Source organism: Panthera tigris, chromosome A1 (genome assembly GCF_018350195.1).
Source record: "Panthera tigris isolate Pti1 chromosome A1, P.tigris_Pti1_mat1.1, whole genome shotgun sequence".
Classification (NCBI taxonomy): Eukaryota; Metazoa; Chordata; class Mammalia; order Carnivora; family Felidae; genus Panthera; species Panthera tigris.
The window spans coordinates 213,224,050-213,245,596 of record NC_056660.1 but is presented as its reverse complement, the minus strand read 5'-3'; the positions used below and the strand labels follow the sequence as shown (position 1 = coordinate 213,245,596).

General features: G+C 39.9%; 1 protein-coding gene across 11 annotated transcripts in view; it reads left to right on the top strand.

Annotated features, from left to right (window-relative positions):
* The first annotated feature begins 1,914 nt into the window (after positions 1 to 1,914).
* CDH6 (cadherin 6) overlaps positions 1,915 to 21,547 on the top strand; it is a 93,485-nt gene continuing 73,852 nt past the window's right edge. For 6 of the 11 annotated variants that reach the window (XR_006221432.1, XR_006221426.1, XR_006221429.1 and 3 more), the window contains exons 1-2: positions 3,026 to 3,218; positions 3,303 to 3,418. The gene's annotated coding sequence lies outside the window, so the exon portion shown is untranslated. Of the gene's footprint in view, positions 2,217 to 3,025; positions 3,244 to 3,302; positions 3,419 to 5,444; positions 5,521 to 21,547 lie in introns of those variants that run through there. The other 5 variants (XM_042997204.1, XM_042997205.1, XM_042997219.1 and 2 more) reach the window with 5 other exon arrangements.

Here is a 21,547-nt window from a genome sequence, read left to right as displayed (position 1 = left end):
TCACTTTTAGAGCAGAAAATACAATGCTAAATAAATGAGACCTCCACCTTATATCCCACGAAACTCCAGCAAGAATTCCTCTTTCCCCCCTCCCTCATGAAAACCTCCATCTTCTCAGACAGCCCACCAATTGCCAAGAAGAAAACACAGCAATTTTTGTTTACTAATATGAAACTATTTCTCCCACAATTATAAGTCATAATGCTAGGATTCGTTCTCATCATTCTCCATGCTCATCTGGCAACATAGAGGGAAACGTAGAGAGCCTGTGACGATAGTGTCACTCTAACCTCTGTTTAACAGAGTCGAACAGTATGAAATGGTTTTCCATTCCTCCAGTTGCTACATTCTCACATGCTCTGTTGAATCTCTTTTCCCCACCCTATTTATCTTGGGCAAATTCCATAACTTTCTGGTTGCCTTGCTGTTTTATAGGCCAGGCTAGTTCTGTCCAGTTGAATGTTCCAATGGCAGGTCTGAGCTCAACCTCTCTCGCTGCCTCCATCGCATTTAGGCTGCAGTGCCCAGAACATGGAGGGGAGACAACCTATTTCCCTCCTCCTCATTACCACCAATCTTCTGGTTCTCGATCCTCATCATCAAGTGCAGAGATGAAAGAGATGGACAAAGCAAGAGTCTCTTATCTTTCTGGCCATGGTGTCCCTTGACCATCAACACTGGCTGTGTGGCAGACATTTGAGATAAAGCTCTCCCATGAGAAAGAAACAAGTGTGAGTGTTTCAGGCATCCAACAAGGGCCCCCCAACTGCAGTTTCCTAGGGTGAGAGATCCTCTCTGGCTCAAACTTTTCCAACCTTTGTGTTTAGATTTCTTTGTGGTCTCTTGCTGTTTGGATCTCCTCATCCAGAGAGCATTCTTATTGAATAGAATAGAGGCATAAAGTCCTGTGGTCAGACTTTCTTTTTAAGTGTGCCATTGACTCGTGGGACAATCATGCTTTAAAGGGGTTTATAATTAGTTGAGGTAATGCCAGCTGCTGTAACGGATAAATCGGAAATTGTCAGTGGTTTTACCCAAAGGACATTTATTCCTTTTTGAAATAAAGCCCAAAGAGAGTGTCCTTGGACTGACGATGATGTCTTCTGATAGCCTGGCTCCTTCTATCTTATAGCTCTGCCCTGCTATAAAGCCCTGGAATTCTCAACGTTCAGCCTCAAAGGAAAGAGGACACAGAAGATTGCACAAGAGGTTTTCACAGGCTAGGGCTGCAAGTAGTATATAATGCTTTCTTCACAATCCACTGAAAGATCCCAGTCACATGCTCACTACTAGATGCAAGGCAGGCTGGAAACTACAATATAGCCCTGTACCTAGGAGGAAAAAGGAAATGTGTTTTGGCGATATCACAGTCTCTGCTATAGGGCTGTTCCACTCTCCTTTTACTTCTTTTACCACCTTCCATGGCAAGACTGTCACTTAAGAAAATACCTGGGATCCTCTTACCCCCTATTATAGAGCACCAACTCCCCCCCGCCCAAATAATCAGACAGAATCCCACAACACAGTGACATCTTATTTCCCTGTTGGCCCAGTGGCATGCAAAGCCCAATAACCAGGTGGCAGTCCCAACATTCAATTAAATGGACCTATTGTTATGTCCCTTAGTGGAGGCGATTTTTTTTTTTTTTTTTTTGCATCATGAGATCTTTAAACCAGCAAAGCCCAAGTCTGTGAGATTGAGAAATAAAATATTTATAAGTGAAATTTAGATGTAATAATGAGAGCTGCCATTCTACTCCAGGAATTCTATTTATGGAGAAACTGCACCATATGCTATTCACTAGATTAGAGCATAATGGAGGACAGTGATGCGGTCTCACAATGATGTCTCCCAATTGCATCTGTAACTGAGTTTTCAGTTGGCCAACTCACTCTTCTTTAAGGCCAGCTGATTCAGGATAATTGGGTAAATGGTAACATCAGAAAATCCCATGGGCATTCACCCATTGCTTGACTTTTTTTTAGGAATTCCTTTTATAGGAATAAAAGAAGTTTCTTATTCAGAGCAATATTGGGTGGCTTATTATGATGACAGCAAATGTGGCAATGTTAAGTCCATGGATGGCAGTAGCAGCAGAATCATGGCATGCAGGGGAAGCAAATCTATACCCAGTGTAAGTGCCTACTCCAGGAGGGAAGAGATCTGATAGAATTGACCTGCAGCCAAGTTGTTTCCAAGTCCTCCTTACAGAGCGGTAAGAACTGTTTTGGATTTTATACCATGCTCGTGCTCAAACCTGGAGCTCTGCTACATCACTTTAAAACAAACCAATATTTTATCCACTCTCTGTTCACCATAATCAAGTATAAAATACATTCCACTTTCCTCTTGACTTCCATTAAACCCCCATCGTGACCAGTATACCACAGTGGCATCTGGGCCCCAGGATTAACTTCATCTCAAAGCCAGTGTCCACATGCCCACTACAATTCAGTTACTGAGTATATAGTTGGAACAGTAGTTGGAACAGATAAACTCAAGAACTAAATCTCTACATTAGCTCCCTGATTCCTGGAATGGGAGCATTGTAATAGAAGGAGTCAAGTGGAAGTCAAAGGAGATCCCTCTGTCTAACAGAGTAAACCAAAAGCAATACCATCCCAGTGGAATTTCAGAGAGAGGCCACCGCTAACAGTGTGAAGACTTTGGGATCTCTCTCTTTCCTTGTACACAGTAACTCTGGTAAATAGTTACAAGACCCTTAGGGAAGGCTGGGTTCTATAAAAAGTCTGATCTCAAAGATTTCAAGCTTCTTCTTCATTCACAGTTACTAGGTCTAGGAATTGCCTCAAGTCTTAGAATTTTGTTAAAGGCTTGGTCTCTATATGGGGTGAGTCTGCTTGCCAAATCTGGAGTCTATCAGCTCTACAGATCAAGGAAGACCTTAGCAGACTATTTTAGTCCTAAGATCTCTACGATCCAGTAGCTGCCACCAAAGATTTCCACAGGTCACCACTCTGGCCGAAGTGTGTATTATGATGCCATGCCCACCTTGTCTCTTGAAGCCATATACTGCACCTTGCCTCTACCATCCTGGCAGCATACAATCACCACGGCAACTAAGAAGTCCATTTCAATAGTGGCATCACCACATTCATCACCAGCCTACAGAGAACAACCCCATGGCCCCTTGCAAGAATGCTGGTATATTTTCTCAGTAAATGAAGGAAAGGAGTATTCTCTGGGACACGTAGAGGTAGCTTGAAGGCTGTCTAGTTAAGGTGGGTGAATAGTAACAAAGTATATCCACTTCAACTTCCTATCTCCCTAAATCTTTCAGTTCCTTCTATTATATTATACCAATGAATCTCTGGCCTCTGAACTTCTTTCAACACTGGCAATGGCTGAAGCCACTTTTGAGTTAACCAACCAAACACACAGAACCAAGAATACCTGGTAAGTGCACACATGCTCAATCTAAACTTGTGTTCCTCCTTACCTGCTATAAAACCCTTAGAATCCATTCAAGCACATATTCCTCAAAATCTTACAGTTCTTTTCTGTGAGAGACTTCTTCTCTTGGATCTGGTTTTGTAATTGGCCCCATGGAGGCCCAATGAGGTCCACTGCTGGATACAGGTCTAGAGGCAGTGATGCCTGGTAAGGTGGGGACATGAGGAGAGCTGTCATCCCCTTGCAGGGTAACTATCCAGATTTGGGGTTACTAGGCTGTCTTTAAGCAAGATTATATCAGTCTAACAGACAGAGGAGGTGCTGCTTTTTCTAGTCAGGAAGGCACAGGGATCAACTGGGGTTTTGGAATATTCAGGTCATCTGAATCTTCAGTGTCTCAGAAGATTTTAGTGAAAATAGCTCTTTCAGTTTCTTTGCAGCCCCCTCCTCCGTAAGATCCAGGCCTGAGTCCCTAAGGGGACAAATCCAAATGGCAGCATCATGCTGTGCTCAGAATTGTCCTTCCCATGTGATGGCTGAGGCTTCATTACAGGTTCAAGCTTGTCTACTTGACACTTCCCTCCCTGAGGACAATTTCTCTCCCGGGAGGCATCATGGTGCCTCATGCTCACAGACTCTGGGCAGACTGACCCCCAAGAGTCTGCCAGGCACATCTAGACCAGTTGCAATCCCAGAGGTAACTACAGCTCATGCTCAAACCTGGAACTCTGCTATACAACTTTAAAACAAACCAGTATCTTATCCACTCTCTGTTCAACATAATCAAAGGCATCTCATGAAAATGTGCAAAGGAAATGTTTGCTTCAGATTGCATTTACAGGGTTGGCACCAAGCCTATAAATATCGCTTTTCGAGGAAAAAGCTCACAATGTGAATTTGATACAGTCTTAAAGTTCATTTCTTTTTATGACAGTTTCAGACTGATTTTGTGCAGACTTGTTTTTATGGTCAAATCAAACTCTAAGTGCCCAATTACCTGCCAGAGAAGTTAAATGTGTTGCAGTGACTTAATTTTGATGACATGCTTCTATATTTTTAAATTTAGTTATCATGGGGAGTTTGCTTATTTTACCTAATTGAATTAAGCCAGATTTGTGTATAGTAAGGAAGAAGACTCTCCTTAACCCAGTTAAAACTCAGTTACCAAGATAGCATGGGCAACAAGGATGTGGGTTCAACTCCCATCAGGTGCTGAATTCATAAATGGCACGAAGGCCAGCCTCACCAGGCGGAGAAAATAAAAGGGGATCAGAGTGAGGATTTCAAGGGGAGATTACTGGCAGGCTCTGTCATAACCGAATCGCCACCCTCCTTTGTAGGAGGGTCTGCTACCTTCCCATTCTAAACCTAATCAAGAGAGACTTCAGTATTAAGAGAGACATCCACGGGACCACCCAGATTGTTGTGAGAGGTGCCCCTGCAGCTGGGCGACACAAAGGGGGCCAGTTCCTGGCTCACGCTGGACACAGGGAGAGCAGGCTGTCAACTGGGGTCTGAGAGAGGGACTACCTCACTATTTGGGCAAGAGACCTGGGGCATTCCAAGGAGTGTGTAGGGATATGTATGTGAGTGTTTCCTGGGAACACATGTAGGCCAAAGGGAAAAGAACCAGTGGAGGAGGGGTGGTCATCAGGCTCTATACAATAGAGCCTCCTGGGGGAGCAAGGTGACCTCAGCATGAAGAATATAAAAGTGTCCAGATGCCGTGAATAGTCCTCTTAGGCCATCCTGAGTAGACCATATAAGCCTGGAGCAAGGGGGCTGTAGAAGAGGGGCCAGAAGTAAGAAATCTCTTAGTAGCCCATCAAAGTGCCCCAAGGTAGGAAAGTCCATTTTAATAATATACTTGAGCCACACGGAAACATCAGCTTGAACAATTTGACAGGCCTAGAAAGCATAAAGTACTGTCCCATTACCTTACCCTTCCTCCCTGCTAACAACTTCAATGTTGACAGGAGGCAGGCACTGAAGCTAATGAATTGGGGCCTCAGGACTGGGAGAGTGGGAACAGCAAAACCCTGTCCCTTTCTCCACCACATACTTCTAGCAGGAAGCAAGCCCCAGCTGAGAAGGGAAGATTTACAGTAAGACAAGTTTGTTTTGATCATCACACATGTATGACACAGAATTGAGACAATAAATAGCCCATCTATGAAGTAATAAAGGCCAAATATGTCATGGGCCCCAACAAGTATATATTACTTTCATTGCATAAAATGTAAACAAACAGTGGGAGATAAGTTTAGATTTGATTTCCATCCTTTCCCCAATTATTAGGGGACCATCGCAGAGTTTGCTCTTAATCTCCCTCTTTTTCCCTCTCTCTCTTCTTCCCTCTATCTACCTTATGGGCCTTTGACCAGGATGAAATGTTAACAAGTACCACAATTATCTCTTTAATTTCTTCAACCTATGTTTCCCAGCACAAAGGGTTGCAAAGGCTGATGGTGAACAGAGGACAGACTCTATGGGGTTTTATTTTTAAGTTGGATAATTGTTTTCAACATTGGGGCATATGTATCCCTTTGAATTAATATTTTTGTATCCTTTGGGTAAATACCTAGTAGTGCAATTGCTGGATAGTAAGGTAGTTCTATTTTTAACCTTTTGAGGAACCTCCATACTATTTTCCAGAGGGGCTGCACCAGTTTGCATTCCCATCAACAATGCAAGAGGGTTCCCCTTTCTCCATATCCTCACCAACACCTGTTTTTTCTTGTGTTGTCAATTTTAGACATTTTGACAGGTATGAGGTGATATCTCATTGTACTTTTGACTTGTACTTCCCTGATGCCCAGTGATGTTGAGCATCTTTTAATATATCTGTTGGCCATCTGTATGTCTTCTTTGTAAAAATGTCTTTTCATGTTTTCTGCCCATTTTTTAACTGGATTATTTGTTCTTTGGATGTTCAGTTTTATAAGTTCTTTATATATTTTGGATACTAACCCTTTGTCAGATATGTCATGTGCAAATATCCTCTCCCACTCCATAGGTGGCCTTTTAGTTTTGTTGACAACAGCCAATTTACGGAATGAGCCCAAATGTCCATTAACAGATGAATGGATAAAGAAGATGTGATACACACACACACACACACACACACACACACACACACACACACAGAGGAATATTACTCAGCCATAAAAAAGAATGAAATCTTGCCATTTGCAACAACATGGATGGAGCTAGAGAATATAACGCTAAGTGGTCAGAGAAAGACAAATACCATATGATTTCACTCACATGTGGAATTTAAGAAACAAAACAGATGAACATGGGGGGGAAAGGAAAGGCAAACCAAGAAACAGACTCACTCACATGTGGGCCAAACGGGTGATGGGCATTAAGGAGGGCACTTGTGATGAGTACTGGGTGTTGTATGTAAGTGATGAATCACTAAATTCTACACCTGAAACTAATATTACACTGTATGATAACTAACTGGAATTTAAATAAAAACTTGAAAAAGAGAAAAAAGACTTAGATAGTTGTTTAACCTATCAGAGTGACAGAAGGCTGAGAACTAATACAACTATTTTATTATTTATATCATGAAATTATTTATTTATGCAACATTATTGTTATTTATTTGTTTATTTATTGTATTGATTTATTATTATCTTGAATTTTTACTTACAAGAAATGTTATTTAGCCTCAGCTGAGACCCAGTTGTCTACATAGCAAGTCACCCAAAGCATGTTATTATCTTCCTCCCCACTTAATCTGCAAAATTACCCGCAAGTTTTCCCAAGACTTATAGAATGAAATTCAACCCCTACTGAGCATATACCATAATCTTTAAGCAACCCTCCTGATTCTAAGGCTATCTTAACATTTTCTTAAAGGACACCAACATAGGGATGGGGAAGGGCCAACATAAAGTGGCATATGTTTTACCATTTAATACATTTTACTTAATTTTTTTCACTAAGAAATAAATTTTTTTTCTCTCAATCCCCTTCCCCTTCCCCATTGCACCCTATTTCTCAGCCAAATCAGCCAACATTTTTAATTAAAATGGCAAGGATAATCCATAAGAGAATACCTACCCTGACTATGTTTCATTTTGGAATGAGATGGAGTGGTCAGAGAAAGAAAGCTCTGCCTACCATCAGCACAAGGGCACTAGGAAGCAGAGTTAATGGAAATCTGAATTGTCTGGTTTTTCTGCAGTGGGCCCCAAGCTGGCCATTCTTATGCCCCACAGGTACCAGAGGCCAGGCAAAGCCACAGTGTGAAGGTAACACCAGAGCATCAGATTTACAAGATTTGAGGGGCAAAAATGAGTAATAAAACAATTTAGATCTATTATTGAGTAGAATACAAAATATGCTGAAATGTTTAAAATTGAAGGCTTTAATAAATTTCACCCATTCGGTCCTGCTCTCATACCTCTGAGGGATCTTTATTCAGTACATTTCCGCAGAAAAGTTTGAGGGGCAGTGAGCCACCATATCTGAAAGTTATGATGGAAAAGAAAAACATCTCCAAAGCTTTCACTCCCTCAGACCTTCACCAAAATATGACCTAGTAATAGCTATCATGTATCTACTCCCTCTGTACACCCTGTCATTCAATCTCCACATTAATACCCCGGGACCTAAGTATGACCATCCTCAGTTTAAAAGTGAAAAGGCTAAAACGTTAAAAGGCTACCTAACAGGTCCAAAGTCATATAAGTAAATAAAAATTTCAACTTATACCTGGCTGATTCCAAAGCCCAATCTCTTAGCTGGAATGCTGTGGCTACTTCTATCCGGTGACATATTGGTTTTCTATTCCCACACCAACTGGAGAGGATTGCCTCAGACAGCCAGGGATGCTGTGGCAGGTGGCTTGGTGTCTCACAGGGCAATAGCAATAACAGTCTTTCATCAAACAGATAAAGTGCCAAAGTCATTTCTCTTTAGTTATAAGCAGTAGGAAATGTCGTGCATGCAGACAGCAATCTGTTGAGCTATGAAAAGTGGCGATTCATTCTATTTTTTAGAAAGTTTTCACAAAAACAAATATTCTTCAGTTGGTGGGAGCATTTCAAGACATGGAAAATTTCAAAGCACTTGTTTGTAGAATTTATGACCTAAGTTTCATGATACCTCCTATCTTGTTCTTAGGAGGTTTTCAGATTTATACAGCGTGGCTTACTCTAATTGTATTAGAAAATTTAAAGATCCTATAAAACTGACCTGCAGCCTAAACAGATATAACCAGGGAAGACAGATACAACCGGAGAAAGAGCTGTGAAAGAGTATTTTGCTAAAATCTTATTCTAGAGATTTTTCCATATGGTACTATGTAGTTTAGTTTTTTAAAAAACTAAAAGGCTGTCTTACATAAACAAAGGTGCCAAGTCAACATAAGGAAATTGTTTTAAAGGTTTGAATTAAATATGCATGTTATATATTTCTTCTTTTAAGCAATTACACTATTCACTCTGGCCTGGGAGGCTTTCTTCTTAATGATATTAAAACGAGGAAAAAGATTCATTGGCATGAATATGATATTTAACTGTTCAAATTAAAAGCAGACCTCAAAGCAGTCTTTCAAAGAAAGTATTTGAAATAACTTTTCTGTGAACTAAGCTGGTAATGACTTGGGGGGAAAAAGCCACCTCTCTGTCCTTTTTCCACTCCTATCCAACTACTCTGGGCCAAGGTATTCCCTGCTAATCATACATATTTTATTTTCATCCAACTTACCTGGCACCTTAATTTAAAAAAGAATCCCATAGTAAAGTACTTACTCAACACGATGAAAGTTCCCTTGCTTGTGCAATTTCTATTTCATGACAGCCTTCGCTTTATACAGTTCTTTTCATCTCCTTACTTTAAGGACTTGGTTTAGACTATAATTATTCTTGAGACTCCGGGTTAACACAACCATTAAATCTTGGATAGGTGGATGATAAATTGGAGGCTAACAAGTTGTACTGATCTTTTTCTGAGAATTCTTCTTGTTTGAACTCAACTACCATAAAGCAACATGAAGAAATATCTACATTCTGGAAAGCAACACACACACACACACACACACAAACACACACACCCCACACAGGCACGCACACATGGGCATGCACACCATTATACTGCCCTTCAAAATTTAGATACTATGAAAGATTGTGGATTGTCTCTTGAAAATAATTTCTATTGGCCTTTTGGGGGGTTATTTGGGGGAAAATTTTCTAAATCAGTACATCATAGTTTACAAATTTCACATTTGGTGGCTTTAACCATTTTTAAAAAGATCTTCATCTTCCCCTCCATCTCTCCAATGGAAAATCATTGAATCGGTGTTCCTTTAGAATAAAGATAACATGGGGATGCCTAGGTGGCTCAGTCAGTTAAGTGCCTGACTCTTGATTTTGGCTCGGGTCATGATCTCATGGTTGGTGAGACTGAGCCCTGTATAGGGCTCTGTGCTGACAGCACGGAGACTGCTTGGGATTCTCTCTCTCCTCACTCTCTGCCCCTCCTCCTGCTGGTGCTCACATGCAGAGTGTGCTCATGCTCTCTCTCTCTCTCAAAATAAAGATTTAAACAAATAAATATAACATGGAATTTAAAGGGCTTTTCTAGTCTATAAATAAAAATCCTTAAGTAAGATTATTTTCATCTTCATTTTCAAAAATGACACTTCAGAACTTTATCAAAAATTCCAGAGCAAGCAAAATAGAGTGTACCCAATTCTCTCTTTTCTCATATAGCTGAAAGTGCATTTTATAGATATTTCAGTCCATACCCATCAAAAAAAAAATTCTGGGACAAAAATCCGGTATTGGGGGCCTTTAGTGCTGATCCTTTGCATCTTAATTAATGGTTGCCCATGACCTGGTACACCAAGTATTGCACTTCTGGCATTATTTGTAGTTGGCTGAGATTCAATTAATTGAAATTTTTTGCTGTTGCTAAAGAAAATGTGAAACAGAGTATTTATAACTACGGATACCTGATTTTTATTTACAGTCATCTGAAGTATCAGTGACAGAGTTGCAACATCTTCTAAGGTTAGGATGTCAGAAACACTTGACTCTCAAAGATGCCTTTGCAGTGTTTAAATATATATCTATACATATATATTAGGTACATATAATATTTTCTTCATAGGAAAAAATACTCATTTTACAAAGAAATTCTGTGTTTTGGAAAAAATAATCAGTCACATTAAAGCCCATTAATCAATTGCTAATCAAATAATTCCTGATCCTTCAAATGTAACTACAGCTGAGTTTGACAGTAGTTTATAGGACTAAATTATATTTTGGCTTAGTTTTAATATCCTGGGAAACTCACTTCATAATTGGTAGGTGTGCAAACATGCTGGCACTTCAGGTTCTTATTTTATTAGGAAAAATTCATTAGGAAATTCTATTTCCCCTGCCAGCTGAAATTACAGAGCAAGTCAGTGGCATGCTTAAGTATCAAACATGCTTTTTTCTAGATATAAAGTTTTCTTCTTTAAAAGAGGGATGTCGGAGGGCGCCTGGGTGGCTCAGTCAGTTAAGCATCCGACTTTGGCTTAGGTCATGATGTTGCTGTTCATGGTTTTGAGCCCTGCACTGGGCTCTGTGCTGACAGCTCAGAGCCTGGAGCCTGCTTCAGATTCTGTGTCTCCCTCTCTGCCCATTTCTCTCTCTCTCTCTCTCTCTCTCTCTCTCTCTCTCTCAAAAATAAACATTAAAAAAATTTTTTAAAGAGGGTTATCTGGGTGGCTCAGTCAGTTGAGCATCGGACTTCAATTCAAGTCATGATCTTGTGGTTCCTGGGTTTGAGCCCCGCATCGGGGTCTGTGCTGACAGCTCATAACCTGCAGCCCACCTGGATTCTGTATCTCCCTCTCTCTCTCTCTTCCCCTCCCCTGCTCATGCTCTGTCTGTCTCTCTCAAAAATAAATAAATATTTTTAAAATTTTTTAAAGAAAAATAATATATAGAAGAAAACACTTTTTGTTTTGTTTTTTAAGTAGGCTGCCTTTTATGATATTTTGACTTCATGTTTTTTACTAATACTAAGTGGCCCAAAGACTGCAGATTGTTCATATGTACTATTCTTGCACTGCATAAGATCAGTTCTTTGTAAGCAATGAATGAGCTTACCAAAAAGGATACTACTCATATTCAGTGCCTGTTTACACGGCAACATGGTGAGTGTTCTACATACTGTATCATATGTAATTTTTATAACAATCCCGTTGAGGCTTAATTTAACTGTCTTGATGGGCCTGGCCATGCCCATCAGTGGAACCTCAAGTAGGACACCCAAGGGAGACCTGCTCCTAAGTCACTGTCGCTTCCCAAACCAGCACAGGTTGTGGCTTCTTACAGGATTTGAGAAATTTGGTGATCAGTTTCAACACTAGTGGAGTAAACTACAATAGGACTGTGTGGGTTATGCTATGTAAGAGAATAGGCTTCTTAATTATGGTAGAGATCATTAATGGGATATGTGCATTTTCTTTCTCCAGAAGATTTCTAAGTTAATTTGGGTACTTTTTCTTCCAATTTTTCATAAAGCTACTGAGATAGGGTATATCCAAGAAACATTGATTTCATTTTGCTTTTCTAGTAAATTATCAAATGTTTACCAATATCAATCTTTACTAACATAGCCAATCATGGTTTATATTCATACATGAGAAAAATTAGGATTCTAAAAAAAAAAATAAAGTCAAAAAGTTGGTGGCATATTAAAATGAGAACTAAAAATTCAACATCATCAAATTTTTTTTTGTCTACACATTATGCTTTTTCTATTAAAAAGCATTTTTCTGTAGCTTTAAACAATTAAAAGTCCATATTAGATGCCAACTGAACATTCCAATCTTCTACCATGGAATAAATAAATAGATGAATGAGCACTACAAAGTGCTTGATTTGATGACTGCAGAACATCAAGTAACAACGCACAATTATTTTGAACAACAACTTCCAGTGGGAATTAGCTTTCCGCTGGCCGTCATTGTGTTCCGGTGCCCCATTGTTTATAATTACACATGTACACTGTAACAGCACAGTCCTTAAATTAGAAATTGAACTTCTTTGACAACTGCAGTAAAACTTGACAAAAGATGAACGTGATTTTTTTTTGTTTCCCTTCCTTTTCTTTCACTTATTTAAACATGTATTAATTAACTTGTTCTGGCAAGTGTTTAGTAAACATTGAACAAGGGCATTTCTTTAGTGGTATAATTAAAATTCCCTCTTAAAATGTTTTGCATGATATTTTATGCACAATTTGACTCAAGTAAACAGAGGTTCTAATTAAAGTTTTTAAATGAAGGCAATCAAAATTGATAAAACATCCAGCAACCCATTGAAGCACATTGTCTTCCTGTCTGTGAAGGTTTAATTTGATGGTCAGTTAACATTAGCCTGGATTAGTTAAGATGCCACTACCTGCACAGACCTCCTTCAACTTTAGTACGTTTCAGGGAATAAATCTTTAAATGTTGCAGTACCCCTTTACGTTGTTATACAGTATTTATTCAATTAAATGTCTTCTAAGTTATTACACCAGGATATTATGAGAAGCATCTAATTTAGGTTATGAATCCTCTGCAGATAAAATGTTACATAAAACACATTGAATGAATGAAGCTATCCAAACATCAAGTGGGGGTTCGATTATTTTTTCCCATTAAAACTTGGTATAAAGAGCTACACAGCTATAAATAGTGCTACCCTTTTGGGTGAGAATAGCATGTAGTTTTCAGTGCTAACCGGCAAATGTCCAAAGCACATAAAAACATCTAGATCATTATCCCTTTTGCTTGCTCACTCGCTCTCTCTCGCCCCCCACCTTGTGTGTGTGTGTGTGTGTGTAGTCGGAAAGATGAAGAAAGATGGAAAAGAACTCATTTTGCCTAGAACGCATTGATTGACCTGAAGTGAAAGATATTTTAAGGGAAGCTTCAAACTCCCCATCTGTAAATTATTCATACATTTTCCTTTTAGTGATGCTGTAAACAACTCCAAAAAGCAAAGTTATGAATACAAGAATTGTTGGTAATTAATACATGACTTAGTGGCTCTCAAGATCACAGATGTCTCTAATGATCTTTTTTAATTTTTTTAACATTTATTCATCTTTGAGAGAGAGAGACAGACAGACAGACAAAGCATGAGTGGGGGAGGGGCAGAGAGAGAGGGAGACACAGAATCCAAAGCAGGCTCCAGGCTCTGAGCTGTCAGCACAGAGCTTGACGTGGGGGCTCCAACCAATGAACGGTGAGATCATGACCTGAACTGAAAGTCTGGTACTCAACCGACTGAACCACCCGGGCGCCCCATCTGATGATCTTTTTAAATTATTGAGTATGAAAACAGATTCCTTGGGATCATTTCTTCAGACATCCAGGTTCTGTACCTTAGCTGTCCAGAAGTGGGAGCAGGAAGTCATTCTCTCTGGCGCTGCATGTAGAATCAGAGCCTGCTCCGTGGCTTTTGTAAAAGACAAAGCGAAATGCAACCCTGACTCCAGGGGGCCTCTGACTAATGCTGGGGTTTACTTAGCAAGCCTGCTCGGCTGTCACACTAAGCTACCTTTCCAATCTGCCTTTTATTATTTTAGTAATAAATGTGATAGCTTAGTCTCCTTCTAACACTTCTTTGTTTCAAGGTTCATTTATTTTGAGAGCGACTGCAGGCAGGGGAAGGGCAGAGAGAGAGGGAGAGAGAGAATCCAAAGCAGGCTCCATGCTGGGGGGGCAGAAGAGAACCCAACAAGGGGCTCCATCTCATGAAACATAAAGTCATGGCCTTAGGGGAAACTAAGAGTCTGATGCTTAGGGGCGCCTGGGTGGCTCAGTTTGTTAAGCAAACTCTTGATTTTGGCTCAGGTCATGATCTCATAGTTTGTGAGTTCAAGATTTGCATCAGACTGCGCTGACAGTGTAGAGCCTGCTTGGGATCCTTTCTCTCTGCCCCTTCCCTCCCCGCCGACCCCCTCCCACACACATGCACTCTCTGTCTCTGTCTCTCTCAAAAATAAATAAATAAATAATTTTTTTAAAGAGTCTGAGTCCGACGCTTAACTGACTGAGCCACCCAGCTGCCCCACACTTCTTCATTTTATTTCTTAATTTCTTTGGAAATTTCTTTGAAAGAGAAACCAGGTTTTATTTATCAAGTCCCTCCACCAAGACCCCAAAGTTTACTATTCCCAATCTGAAGATGAGAAAACTGAAGCACATCATGTCAAGCCACTTGACAACTCCTCAAGACTAATGAGTATTGATGCTGGGATACAAATGGGTGAACTGGCTGGATTGTGCTTCCAACCACGATGCTATGCTCTCCCTGGTAATAGCACTCCAGCCCTAATTTCATACATAAGCTCAGAGAGATAGAGAAGCTTGTCTGAGATGAAATGGGAAGAGAAAGACAGAAACAAAGTGGGACCTAAAACCCAGCTCTCCTAAACACCACCACAACAACTTTTGATAGTCGTCGTACTTAGATTTATTGTACATATCCATGACTTCTCCAGCATTCAAGAGACTTGGACCTTTTCTTAATGATTCCAGGTCATCGTTATGAATATTCATTGCTAGATTTGCAACATCGTAGTACCCTCAAGTGCTGCTAAGAATTCATATGTTCATCCTCACGCCCATGAGTCATCCTGTCATTAATTCAGGCACTGAGTCATTCTTACACTCAGTCGCCTGTGCATTCATCCATACACACACTTATTTTACAAATGCTTATCCGCTGTCACTCTGCACAGGCACTGTTCTTGGCATAGGAACACAGAGCATCACTACTTCCCCAGACCGGCCCCTGACTCCATCCTTTGTCTTTAGTTCTTCTGCTGGCCATTTGTAGCCATTCTCTCTGCCCCCCTCAGCCATCGCCTCCTACTAAAATTGGTACTCCAGCCTCCAGCGCTCCTTAGACCAATCTCTTTAATTTGCTGGGGATTTAGAAACCTGGTGATAAATTTGTTCAAATTTTGTCTGAAATGAGGGTAAGTAAAACCTAGATGCTGTCTCCATGAGCAAACTACAAATGAGACAATGAATGTTATAGTTAAGAAGGAGCCTCTAGATTAGCTGGGTTTTAGCCAGCTTCTGCCAACCACTGGCTGTGCATCCTTGGGCAAAGGATCCAGTCCCTCGAAACCTGTGTTTCTCATCTCTGAAGCAGAGGGTAAGGATGATAGTCTCCATCTCAAAGGATTCTTGTTTAAGAATTACATCTTGGGGCGCCTGGGTGGCTCAGTCGGTTGGGCGTCCGACTTCAGCTCAGGTCACGATCTCGCGGTCCGTGAGTTCGAGCCCCGCGTCGGGCTCTGGGCTGATGGCTCGGAGCCTGGAGCCTGCTTCCAATTCTGTGTCTCCCTCTCTCTCTGCCCCTCCCCCATTCATGCTCTGTCTCTCTCTGTCTCAAAAATAAATAAACGTTAAAAAAAAATTTAAAAAAAAATGTTTTTAAAGAATTACATCTTTAGGGGCACCTGGGTGGCTCAGTCGGTTGAGCATCCAACTCTGGCCCAGGTCATGATCTTGCAGTCCGTGAGTTTGATCCCTGTGTCAGGCTCTGCGCTGACAGCTCAGAGCCTGGAGCCTGCTTCAGATTCTGTGTCTGTCTCTGTCTCTGCACCTCCCCCGCTCACACTCCATCTCTCTCTCTCTCTCTGTGTCTCTCTCTCTCAAAAATAAATAAACATTAAAAAAAAGACTTACATGTTTATAGAGCATTTATTCCATTACCTGGCACAGAGCAAACCTTTGCTGTTCTTATTTAGCTTATGTACTTAGTGATGACTATTTTTACCTCTAGGAACCTGTATGGCTGTTACAATTTTAGGGAAGTCATGAAGACTCCATTCTAAAGTCACAACCATACTGAGCACTTATCATGAGCTGTGACTCCTCAAGGTGTGTTCAGAGCAAGGACTCTGGTGCCAAGGTCAGGATCTGGCTTTATTACACACCCATGGCATCACTTTGGACAAGTTACTCAACTTCTCCAAGCTTTAGTTTCTCATCAGCAGAAATTATAAGATTATCCACCTCACAGAATGGGCATGAGGGCTAAATTAAAACATGTCTATGGTAGCATAGTACCTTCACATAATAAGGTCAGGGATGGAACACAGCAGATTTAACTAGTATTACTACTTATTAGACTTCATGTAATTGATGAAAGGCTTAGATATAATATCAGGAAAAATTAAATACAACATCTCCACTCCTCATGACACTTTGCAGCAGTATGAGCCTTTAGAATCATCTGTGATGTGGCAAGTTTCGTAACTACTTAATGATAAACCCAACCATGTGACTCCTGCTTTTACAATTCAATAAATTTAAATCTGCCCTGAACTCCTTACACCTACTAAGAAACCCTTGTCTCCAGCCGGCCCCAGCTCCCAGCCAATACTCTCAGCCTGCCCTCTCATTGAGCTATTGAAAAAGAAGAGCAAACTCATTGAAATCATTCACACTAATGTACAAGTGGGTTTTGACATCTTGCAGTCTTATTCAAGCTTCATTGTCTTAAATGGCTATGCATCCAGAAGAATTAATGTAGCTCCCAAAGAGCCTAACTTACAAGCAAGGAGTAATATGAAATCAAGTCTTTCATACATTTCTGCAACCTAGACATATAGTTTGCTACAGAAGTTGTTTAAAATTCATGCTATGAATATCTAATTAAAGGTGTAAAATGCTTTCTCTTTTCCTTTGTTTGCCTGAGTAAATCTTTTGGGAAAAGACAACATCTACAAGCCCAGACACCCTCAGGAGCCAGGCAACATGCATAAAGGAATGAAACAAGCAATTGAACAGCGTCATTAAGGATTGGTGGGAAAGCACCTGCCATGCTTGGGAAGGGAGCTCCGTCCACTCCAGAAATAAAAATGTCACCAGAACTCCTGATATCAACTTAATCCAGAAATGAGCATGCACTGATCTTTAAAGATTGGTGGCTGATTTTGGTTTAACTGTTCAATTGCAAACAAGAAATACACAAGAGGCAAAACTCTGCTCCTGGTATAGCCTATGTGTGTCCTCTGCTGAGATTTTTTTTTTCACAGCTTAGGTAATTATGGCCATCTTACTGTTAACACCTCACATGAATTCATTCATTTTATCCTCACAGGCATCCTATGGGGTAGGTACTGTTAAAATTGTCCCATGTTATAGTTAAAGAAATTGAGACACGTGTTGATCCCCAGCCAGTGTTGAGTAGGGCTGAGCTTCTAATCCAGATGTGTGGTGTGCCAGAGTCCGTTCCTAACCATACCCTGATAACTTTCTCTCATGATAAAATAGGTTGGAATTCTTTCCCCATGTGGAAAAAGAACTTCGTCTTTATCCTCTGATTCGTGCTTTTGGGGGTTTCTTGTCCCAAATGAGTATTTCACATCAACAAATATTCCTTGAGCCTCAACTACACATGAAACACCATTTTATGTGCTGTAACACATTCGATTTTATCTTCATTAATGCAATGTGTGGAATGTGATTTTAGAACGAGGGTAATACTGTTAAAATAGCTTCATCTGGAAATACATCAGTTTGCAAACAGATTGGCATATTATCCACAAATATAAACATTTACAAAAAAAAAAAACAGGCATCATTTGATGGCTGTTGCCATGATGATTCATTGGCACAAGAGAAATGCTACGTGATGAGAGGTGCCAAAGCTGTTTGACACATTTCAGTGGAGTTCATTACACACATGAAACAGAACCAATTTTACTCAACAGTGACTTTGACATTTACAGAAAAATGAAATGGAAGTTTAGAAATGAAGACCTCATGTGAAATCTCTACCAAAAATTTTAAATTGGTTCTATCCTTATGCCACCACTTCTAGAGGATCAGCCATGTACTGTAGACTTTTTATGCACAGCAGGAGGCAACTTATTCAAAACAAAGTTTCTTGGGAGAGCGGATAATTGATCTTGAAAAAACTTAATTGGTTGTAAAGCTCCTCTCTCAGAATAAAGAACATGGATGTTTTTAAAGATTTACTTGAAGAAAGGCACGGGTACCTTTGGCTGCCCTCTGTTTGGTTTATCCTGATATCACAGTTCTGTTTCTTAAATTTGCTAGGTTTTAATGGAGTAAATACCATCTTCACCCCCACTGCACCCAAAGGCTTTGTGGGACTAGAGCAATTTCAGGCTCAGAGTTGGAATACAATAGAGTCAGGAGAAATGTTAAGTAGTTGTAAATAACCAGTTGTTTTCTACTTCATTAATGATCTAAGGTGAGAAAATGTACCAGAACTTAGTGAGGGATTTATAATACATATGCCAAAGCATTGCTAATGGGTTCTGCCAATGGGTTAGGATGACTCATGTATAGACAATATTTTCAGAAGTGTTTTTTGTAAGCAGCATCAATGCAAAATACCATGCTACAGCATTTATATGCAACACTATTTATTCAAAGAAACGGTTTCCGGGGCGCCTGGGTGGCTCAGTCGGTTAAGCTCCGACTTCAGCTCAGGTCACGATCTCACGGTCAGTGAGTTCGAGCCCCGCGTCGGGCTCTGGGCTGATGGCTCAGAGCCTGGAGCCTGCTTCCGATTCTGTGTCTCCCTCTCTCTCTGCCCCTCCCCCGTTCATGCTCTGTCTCTCTCTGTCTCAAAAATAAATAAAAAAACGTTAAAAAAAAATTAAAAAAAAAAAACAAAGAAACGGTTTCCTACCAGATTTTAAAATATTCTCTCACTATGGTAAATGGTTAAAGTATATTAAGAATGTTGTTTTATTGAATGCTTCCTATGTTTTTAGTGCCCAGGTTAAGGCTCTGCATACCAAAGAATGAACGTGCTTGGTTTAATTTGTAAGCCTAGGTAGCATTATAGTAATATTGCACTGATTAGAATTAATCAACAATAATAGAACAAATGTATGCTGAGTCTGAATTCTAAAACTTTAAAGTAATTATACTGCTTTTAAACCTGTTTAATATTTACTTATTTGTTTGTAAATAGCATAATAAAATCAGTATCTCAAAACCAGATAACACAGTTGAGACATTCAGACTGTTATCAAACATAAGTCACCAGAGAAGCAATTCAATCAATAGAGAAGTTTTTAATTAGCATATTAATGATTTGCAAATAGAAGGTGATTCCAAAGGACTCTAGGGAACTTGAAGACACTGTAGTTTATCTTCTCATTCTATATATCCCTATGAAATATTTTTACATTATTAATTTCCAATAATCTAGGGAAAAAGGTTTTGTAAATCAAAGGAAAACTTTAGCCGAGCTTGTGCATTAATTATCACATATTCTAAACTGGTAGCTCGTGAATTAATGAGTTCCAGGCTCCTCCTAAATGGCTTTCATTAAATAAAAGCTGGACTTGGCTACGTACTCGCGTGAAGATTGAATGTATATGCATACTGGCTGCCAGGCAAATTAAGTTACAACATATGCAATTATCAATGCTGTGTGGGCCTTGCCCCACTATCCATAAACATCTTTTTTTAATTTTTTTTTATCTTTGAGAGAGAAAGCAGGGAGAGGGACAGAGGGAGGGAGAGAGAGAGATGGAGGGAGGGAGGGAGGGAGGGAGGGAGGAAGGGAGGGAGGTTGAGAGAGAGAGAGAGAGAGAGAGAGAGAATCTTAAGCAGGTTCCATGCTCAGCATGGAGCCAGACGTGAAGCTCGATCGCACAACCCTGGGATCATGACTTGAGCTGAAATCAAGAGTCAGACAGGCCACTGACTGAGCCACCCAGGTGCCCCTATCCATAAACATCTTAATTACCTTCGACACATCGCTAAGAAAGGGCTTCTGCAATGACTCAAACTATTTTTCCGGATCAACCACTTTCACATATCACATTTCAGAGCGTACAAATGATGGCCTATAAGAAACAGAAAATCCCCCCAAAAAACCCAGATCCCAGCAAAAAGAAAATAAAAAGTAGAGACGCAGTCTATCAAGTAATCTTTTAAGTCCATTGCTAAGCTGCCATTAAGCTGCAATTAGGCAGCTCAAGTCTTGTTTTTATAGAGTTTTTGATATTTCTAACTGATTTGCTCTTAGTGCCATGAGGGGATGGGGGCAAAAAGGTACAACCTCTACGTTGTTTTGCATTGTTTGCTCTCTCGCGCTCTAACCTTCTGATTCTTTCCTGACTGAATACCATGCCTGCCTCCTATTTTAAAATTCAGTGTCTATGCATGCCCTAACTCTTTATCTTTTTGGTTTACTTCTTGACATCTACAAAACGAGCCTGCATAGCTGATTACTACTTGCCATGTGGTACTCCTGTATTTTGACTGCTTACAAGTCAGCAACTTTCCCATATTTCTCAAAGTTGTGCTACACTGGGCTTTTCCCTCCTTGACCTATGGCAATTCCGCATCCTAAGAATCCTGTTTTTTGAATCTAAGAGTATGCTTGGAATATGTTTTTATTTCATATTTTTTAATTAAGTAAAATCTAAAATATATACATATCACTCATTTAAACTTTATCATATTCTTATCCAGTATAACGTTAGAATAAAAATAGCACATAAATTACACAAAGACATGTTTGTCCGGTATCATTTTTACAAGGGCAAAATTACTACGTTGAAACTGGGTTCTGATTTTTTCCACCTGAATAAAGATGACTTTCAAAACCTTAACACAACAAAATGGAAAGGAAGGGCACCTGGATGGCTCAGTCGGTTGAGCGTCAGACTTAGGTGCTCTCTCTGTCTCTCTCAAAAATGAACATTAAAAAAAATTTTAATGGAAAGTGGGAAAAAAAGCACAGATTCCATGAATGAGTCCATCCTCCAGTGAACTTTCCTTTTTGCCCACATTCTTCATGCAGTCAGTGGGCATAAAGCTCCCACCCTCTCTGTTTTTATACTATTACTATGAAATCCTGAATTGAAGTCTACACAGAGGAAAATGATTAGCAAATGGTGTGCTTTTGATTTTTAAAGACGTTCTATTTTTTTAATTTTAAAATAATTTGACTAAAAAAAAGAATTTGACTTGCTCGGAAGTGCTTCTAGAAAAATTAAAAAATATTCAAGCATAAGAGGGAACCATGCTATCTTTTGCAGACTTTTGCAGTGTGCTATAGATGGATTCTTAATATGCAATGCATCATGGTAACAATAACAATAGTAATAACA